The sequence below is a fragment of the Herpailurus yagouaroundi genome, unplaced genomic scaffold (assembly GCF_014898765.1).
Source record: "Herpailurus yagouaroundi ecotype Mexico unplaced genomic scaffold, PumYag 165, whole genome shotgun sequence".
NCBI lineage: Eukaryota > Metazoa > Chordata > Mammalia > Carnivora > Felidae > Herpailurus > Herpailurus yagouaroundi.
This window is the reverse complement of record NW_024412406.1, coordinates 22,884,635-22,892,473: the sequence shown is the minus strand read 5'-3', so window position 1 is coordinate 22,892,473 and position 7,839 is coordinate 22,884,635. Positions and strand designations below refer to the sequence as shown.

Here is a 7,839-nt window from a genome sequence, read left to right as displayed (position 1 = left end):
AAAGAAAGAAAGAAAGAAAGAAAGAAAGAAAGAAAGAAAGAAAGAAAAGAAGGAAGGAAGGGAGGGAGGGAGGGAGGGAGGGAGGGAGGAAGGGAGGAAGAGAGGAAGAAAGAAAGAAAATGTTTTTAGAAGTGCCAAAACCAGAATAAACTTCATCAACGCATCCATTCAGAGTAAAATTTTATTGCAGATAGGTTAAATGGACCTAATTTGACCCCAAAGTATCTGATTTCAGAGAGTGAGACATTTATTAGATTCCTGTTTTCACTTCTTGATTTCTTCAGGTTGTGATGCTTCTAGGATGACTTCTAAGATAACCCTCAGTGACCCCTGCCTCTGGTGTGAATGCCCTGTGTAGTCCTTTCCTTCATTTTATCATAGTGCATCCACTGGACCAAAAAAATATACCAGAAGTGAAAGTTGATGGTATACAACTTCTGAGGCTGGGTCATGGGAGACATTAGGGTTCTGGGCTTGTGATCAGCTGCCATGTGGAGGCCACTTGAGCAGTCCTGTGGAAAGGTCCATGTGGTATAGAACTAGGGCTTCTGCCAACAGCCAACAGTGCTGGAGCCATCTTGGAAGTGGATCTCCAGCCCGCCAAGCCTTCGGAGGACTGCAGCCTTGACTGAAAGATGAACTGCAACCCCATGTGAGAGCCCAAGCCAGAACCACCCAGCTAAGCAGCTCCTAGACTTCTAATGCACAAAAATTGTACGACAATAAATGCTTATTGCTGTTTTAAGGTTTTACTGTACTTTCTCATTATGTTTATTTGAAGAGGTTCTTGAGAATCGATCCCTAGATTCCCCAAGTTGAGAATTTAAAAGAGCAGAAGTACAGCAGTAATTCTTGGCACAAACCTAAATTATTAGCCTTGCAGATTTTTAGAAGTTTATTCATTGACTGGTTGATTTGAGAGAGATGGGGGGAGGGGCCAGGAGAGAGGGAGAGAGACAGAAGCCCAGCAGGTTCCGCGTTATTAGTGCAGAGCCTGATGTGGGGCTCGATTCCATTTATGAGATGATGATGTGAGCTGAAACTAAGAGTCAGCCACTTAACTGCCTGAGCCACTCAGGCGCCCCATAGCCTTGCAAGTTTTTTAATATGAGTCTTTAGGTATAATCTAAATTTTAAAGAACATATTCATTCTTTTAATAACTTTTATTTTATTTTTTAAATTTTATTTATTTAAGTCATCTCTAGACCAATGTGGGGCTCAAACTCATGACCCCGAGATGAAGAGCCACACACTCTTCCAACTGAGCCAGCCAGGTGACCCATAATAACTTTTTAATTTTTTTCTCTTTTTTAATGTTTTTTGTTTTTTTTTTAATTTATTTTGAGAGAGAGAGAAAGAGTGTGCACAGGGGAGGGGCAGAAAGAGAGGGAGACACAGAATCTGAAGCAGGTTCCAGGCTCTGAGCTGTCAGCACAGAGACTGACCCGGGGCTCAAACCCATGAACTGCGAGATCATGACCTGAGCTGAAGTTGGACACTTAACCAAGTGAGTTACCCAGGTGCCCCCTTTTATTTTTAAAAATTACTTTGGGGAAATACACTTCTGTTTTCTCTAGATTACAAGTGAAATATGATTCTGTGGTGATCATTTTCCTCTGTCCATATGTTGAAATTTCTAAGAGTGAGATTGTGAGAAGCAGAGATAAAAATTACACAGGTGGGAGGGGGAGACAGCAGAGGGTTGAAATGTGATCTCATAATTCCCTGCACCACTTAATTTTTAAGATCCCTTCTCACTCAAAAGACATCAGTGACAGAAGGTTTTCTGTGTCCACATCTCCCACTGGGACACAGCTAGCTTATCATTTCTTCAACAATGGAGAGAAAATGGATTTCTCTTTTTCAAAATTTGAAGACATTTAGGGAGCAAGATGAAAAGAAATGGAAGCACTCATGGGACAGGGAGCGGTTCTGTCTTCAGCCAATGTGAGCCAAACTCTTCATGCGTCCCTGTTCTCATTCCAAACCCAACTTTTCCAAAACAAGGAACACCTACCAATTAACCCGGGACCTGGAACACATTAGAGACAAATGGAGAGAAGGGTTTGAAGCAATTTCATGCTCTAGTCTCTGCTCACCAGAAAACTAACATTGCAGATAATAACACACTGCTGATGGTATATGGCTCTGTAGGAGGTGGTGTTTTATTATGCTTATATACATTTGCAAAAAATCATTCACCTGCAATTTGGCATATATACTTACTCCTGGTAATGACATGCTTTTCAGAGTGTTCTTGCATCTACCTCTCTGCAAGTTCATTATGTAAGCGACCAGAATTATTATCTCTGTTGAACAGATGACAAAAAGTTTGAAGAATTTTCTCAAAATCAGCCAGTTAGTGGCAGAGTAGACAGAGGCCTCCTGGAATTCAACATTGGGCCGTCTCTACACCACTTTCTCTGCTGAACATGAGGCAGATGTAAAGGACTTAGAAAAGTAGTTAATTAAGAACACTACCCTGGGTTTTAACTCAGTTTAAAGTTTTTTAAAGATTAATTATTAAATTATTCTATGTAGTTATACTTTTTAAGCTACTATTTTATAACATAAGCTTATTATTATTCCAATATTCACTGTTCCTCTTGTCTGTGCACTTATTACGTCCTTTCTATTACAAATGATCAGTCCACTGGAAAAAAAGAATAGCCTACACATAAAAGAAAGTTTCTTCAAACACCTACACACACATTGACTGAGGATATGAATTTGTGATCATTAAATGTGTACTCTTCAATTAAGCTTTTGAAAGATGAGCAGAATGGAGTGGAAGAGAGAAAATAGTCATTTCTGGCTTTGACAAGTGGTCAGGAAGAGGCCACAAATAGAAAATGAAACAGGGAATATTAAGTCCGCCCCCAACTAGGATATAAATGGCAGATGAGGCGGATAAAGGGAGCAAAGTACAAAGGAGAGGGCTGTTGGAGTATCTGAAATGACTCAGGTAAAGCAATCACTATGAAAGATGATGCCCTTTAAGGCCCAATTTAAATGGCTCTCCCTCTGTAAAAACGTACTCTCATTTCGCAGAACAAAATTCTGTCCTCTAAAATGATACATTACCTCTCCTGTAGGCTTTGTAGGCCAAAGCTATCCATGGCTTCACGCAAGGGGACTAATCTACTTTGGGCTCATGTAACTCCTAACCATCCTTAGTGAGAGGTTGGAGGTGAGAGACTGGGAGAGGATGAAAGGAAAGGGGAAATAATGTGCTTATTTAAGGTCTACTATGAACGTGACATTGTGCTAGACACTTTGTGTCATCTCAGCTAAGGCTTAGAGCGGTTAGTAATTTATCTATCAATTTATCAACTGATAAATAGTAAAATCAGGATTTGAACCTACTTCTTTCTTTTTCCAACACTGGCACTGAGCTTATTAAGCTCAGTAATACTTAATAAATATTAAGTATTTGCTGGAAAATTAGTTCCATCATGGCATTTAAAAATGGCTGAAAGAAAATATTTCACAGCAGTTCTTCATTATTTCTGGGTCATGGACCTGTGCAAGAATCTCTCTCATGAAATTACACATATGTAAATACATACAACATTTTGCATACAATTTGTTGAGGATCACAGAGCCTCTGAGTGCAATCAAGGACTAGCTAAGGGGCCATGGAAACTAAAGAACCTGTGGATTACAGTATTTCTAACTACCCCTCTTCCATCCAAACCACTTCACAGCTCCCCCTCCTTCCACAGTCTGAGAGCAATCAAAACCAGAGAAAATTTAAACACAAGAAAAGTGTGGTTGAGAATGGTAAATGCGAAATTCCGATTTAGCACTGTATTTTAAAATGTCATGTTGGGGTGCCCGGATGGCTCAGTAGGTTAAGCATCCGACTTTGGCTCAGGTCATGATCTCAGAGTTCATGAGTTCGAGCCCCACCTCGGGCTGTGTGCTGACAGCTCAGGGCCTGGAGCCTGCTTCAGATTCTGTGACTCCCTCTCTCTCTCTCTTCCCCTCCCCCTGCTCATGCTCTCTCTCTCTGTCTCTCAAAAAATAAACGTTAAAAAAAAACATCATGGAGAACTTCAATGAGGAGACCTTAGAAAATGTGGTTTAACAATCTTTAAATTTCAGTTTTGATCTTCAGACCATATATGATGCACGACTGAGAGATGACGTTATCAGAATTCATTCCCAAAGGAGCGAAATAGCTGATAATCAAACTGAATGGAAAATCCCAGGAAGTATACCACTACTTAGGGAGAAAGAGGTTTATATATATCATTCTGCCTGAGGAATTTTCTTGAAAAATGTTTTCGGATTTTGGAGGCTAAATAAAATATTTCAAATGCAGTTTCTATTATTTTTACTTATACTCTGTATTGTTTCAAAGAGGATTTAAGATAGCATACAGGCATATGAGAAAATACAACAAAACATGATGAATCACATGTGGGAAAAAAAATAAAGGTAGAGACATAAAATAGAGCATGGAATGGAAGTGACTTCTAAAATATGAAGTTATACATTTATTGACTAGGCCTTTAGTCCCTCATGGTAATTTTAAATACTTACGCAATACTAAGAGTTACGTGTTAAGTATATATTTTTCATAATTTACAAAATACATTCACATAGAACATCTTATTTGATCCCAAATTGACTTTGTGAGGCAACTATTATCTACATATTCCAGATAAGGAAAATGAGGCCCAAAGAAAGACTTGAAAATCGAGTCTTTGCTCTTTGCATTAGATTATTCTGCTAGGTAGCAAGTGATCATTACTTCTGTGCATCTTAGCAGTGGAGTAATGCACATCGGTCCTGTGCAAGAACAATACGCATTGATTCATGTGGCCCTGACGTTGTCATGAGAGAAGGATTACTGATGCTTTATAGGTAGCTTCAGACCTGGAGGTTGGATAGACATAATATTGGACTTTAGACTTTGGAATAGCCCTTTAACACTTAACTCCTTCACTTTTTATGTATGCATGTATTTATTTATAATTTTTTCAAATGTTTGTTTATCTTTTTAAAATTTTTTTTTAACGTTTTATTTATTTTTGAGACAGGGAGAGACAGAGCATGAACAGGGGAGGGTCAGAGAGAGGGAGACACAGAATCTGAAGCAGACTCCAGGTTCTGAGCTGTCAGCACAGAGCCCGATGCAGGGCTCGAACTCAAGGACCGCGAGATCATGACCTGAGCCGAAGTTGGCCGCTTAACCGACTGAGCCACCCAGGCACCCCTCAAATGTTTATCTTTGAGAGTGACAGAGACAGAGCACAAGTGGGGAAGGGAGCTCTAAGAGGCCAAATGATTTTTCACAAGTTATGGCAGCGTCACAGGCCAGGCTTCCTAAGTTTTTGTTTTGTTTTACACTGCACCGCCTCTATAGCTCTACCTTCACTTCTCTGATTTCTTTACACACTCAACTCTGATCTTTCTCCTGTTTCCCCTGTGTCCATCTGGTAAAGCACCATACGCATACTCACATGGCTACAAGACCCTGCGTGACCTGGCCCCAGTGACTTCTCCAGCAACTCCCCTCCTCTAACAGTATGGGAATGCTTTGGACGCTTAAGGATGCTCAGCTTTTGTGTCACCCTGACAGAGCTTTCCTGTTGAGGCTGTTTCTAAAGGCCACGCCTCCAAGAGTAGAAAGCAACTGAGTCTCTCCCGGAAGGAGGAGACATTCTAGATGTCCACCACCCATGAAAGACCTGAGTGAAGGCACTCAGATGGGAAGGACAAAACGGCCTCTGGAACCTGGAGGCCTCGGGCAGGGACCTCCCCTTTCCTAAAGTAAAAATGAGTGAACGAGTTTATGCAATGCCGGGTAACTTTTCACGTCAAAATTTTTTTCTAATGTCTATTCATTTCTGAGAGAGTGTGAACAGGGTAGGGGCAGAGAGAGAAGGGGACAGAGGATCTGAAGTGGGCTCTGCATTGACATCAGAGCACCATGTGGGATTCACACTCATGAACGTGAGATCAATCCTGACTTGAGCCAAAGTTGGATGCTCAACCTGCTGAGCCACCCAGGTGTCCATCGTGTCAAATTCTTGGGTGCTGTCCCTGAAACTTTAGTTAAATCCCCTCCAGGGGCGCCTGGGTGGCTCAGTCGGTTAGGCGTCCGACTTCGGCTCAGGTCATGATCTCACGGTCCGTGAGCTCGAGCCCCGCGTCGGGCTCTGTGCCAACTGCTCAGAGCCTGGAGCCTGTTTCGGATTCTGTGTCTCCCTCTCTCTCTGAACCTGCCCCGTTCATGCTCTGTCTCTCTCTGTCTCAAAAATAAATAAATGTTAAAAAATTAAAAAAAAAAAATCCCCTCCAAATACTCCAAAAACAACCTGTGAGTTCATACTTGATGAGGCCATTCAAACCATGTATTTGTAAGCAACCAGCCATAGCCGGCTCAGCATGAAGGGGTCAGTAGAATTACATAATGAGAGATCCCCAAAGGGAGAACCAGGACCACTAAATCCCAGGGACCTTCCCCCCCGGCGATGATTGTCCTTCCACTGCCAACATCAGAGGACATGGGTTAGTGAACGAGCTTCCGGGCACAACTTTAAATTCTTTCAACAGAGCCATGAACTTTGCACATTGTGCTCCTTTGTGCCTTCAGTTCCCATTCCCAAACTTTCGTCCTTTTGGCAAGCTCTTACTCATGATTCATGTTCCCGGTTCAAACATCATGTTCTCTAGGCAACCTACCCTGACACTTCCTCTTCTTCCAAAACTGTGCTCCTTTAGAACAGGGTCTGCCTTCAGTTACGGTGCCTACAATACAGAAACAGAACATGAACTCAATAAAGGTTAGTGGAATGAGCAAAAAAGCTACTTTGCTTTTTCCTTTAAATATATTTTTTCGGGGTGGCAGGGTGGCTCAGACAGTTAAGTGTCCCACTCTTGATTTCAGCTCAGGTCATGATCTCAAGCCCAGCATCTGGCTCTGCGCTGACAAGTGTGGAATCCGCTGGGGATTCTCTCTCTGTCCCTCTCCCATTCGTGCACGCTCTCTCTCAAAATACACTTCTTAAAAAACCTATTTTTTCAATAGGTAATTCAGAACACCGCAAAAAAGTTCAAACTGCACATGAAAAATTCAGAGAAAAGTAACTCTTTCCTCCATTCCCATCCGTCCTCCCCTTGGAACCAGTTGTGTTTCCTCTCAGTGTGACTACCCACATACGGGTATTTCAGTGTTTTCTTGCCTTTTTATTTTTTTTAACACAATGGTAGAAATATACGCGTTATCTATAAAACAATAAAATACAATTTATAAATATACGGACATATTTAGCATATAATTGTTACACTGAATATCTTCTATATAAATACTACACAGAATATAAACATGCACGTATACACCGATTTCTGTGCCGTGTTTTTGCTTGTCAGGCTTTGTTCTAAGAGCCGTAATATTCCACCATAGGGGCATACCATAATTTTCTTCACATTCTCTAATTTACAAAAAATTCCACTTTCACCGTCAGGCCCCCGACCCCCAGACGGAAATACCGTCGCCCTTCCACCCACCCCGGCGGCTCCCGCGTTCTCAAAACACCTTTCCACAGGCCCAAAGCCGGGCCCGGCACGGAACGCGACCTCCGCCTTCCCACAACTTGCCCCGCGCCCCCACCGCAGGGCGGAAGGACGCGGCGCCCATGCGCGTCGCGGCGACGGAACCGAACCTTCCACTTCCCTCCCCTCCCCCTGGGTCTCCCGGCCGCCGGGGTCGCCCGCTCAAACGTGCCTGAACGACCGGCGCCCGGCCTTCCCCGGCTCGGGGCGGACCGGGAAGACGGGCGCGGCCGGCTCGGCGCTGGGCGGGGCTCCGGCGGGGCTCCGGCGGG

The 7,839-nt window shown here is 42.9% G+C and overlaps 1 long non-coding RNA gene across 7 annotated transcripts in view; it reads right to left on the bottom strand.

Moving 5' to 3' along the window:
* LOC121038224 (uncharacterized) overlaps nt 1-7,693 on the bottom strand; it is a 106,254-nt gene extending 98,561 nt beyond the window's left edge. For 2 of the 7 annotated variants that reach the window (XR_005794242.1, XR_005794243.1), the window contains exons 1-2: nt 7,523-7,691; nt 6,698-6,763 (exon numbers count right to left, since the gene is read on the bottom strand). This is a non-coding gene — a long non-coding RNA (uncharacterized LOC121038224). Of the gene's footprint in view, nt 1-6,697; nt 6,764-7,522 lie in introns of all 7 variants that reach the window. The other 5 variants (XR_005794244.1, XR_005794245.1, XR_005794246.1 and 2 more) reach the window with 5 other exon arrangements.
* Nucleotides 7,694-7,839: the final 146 nt, after the last annotated feature.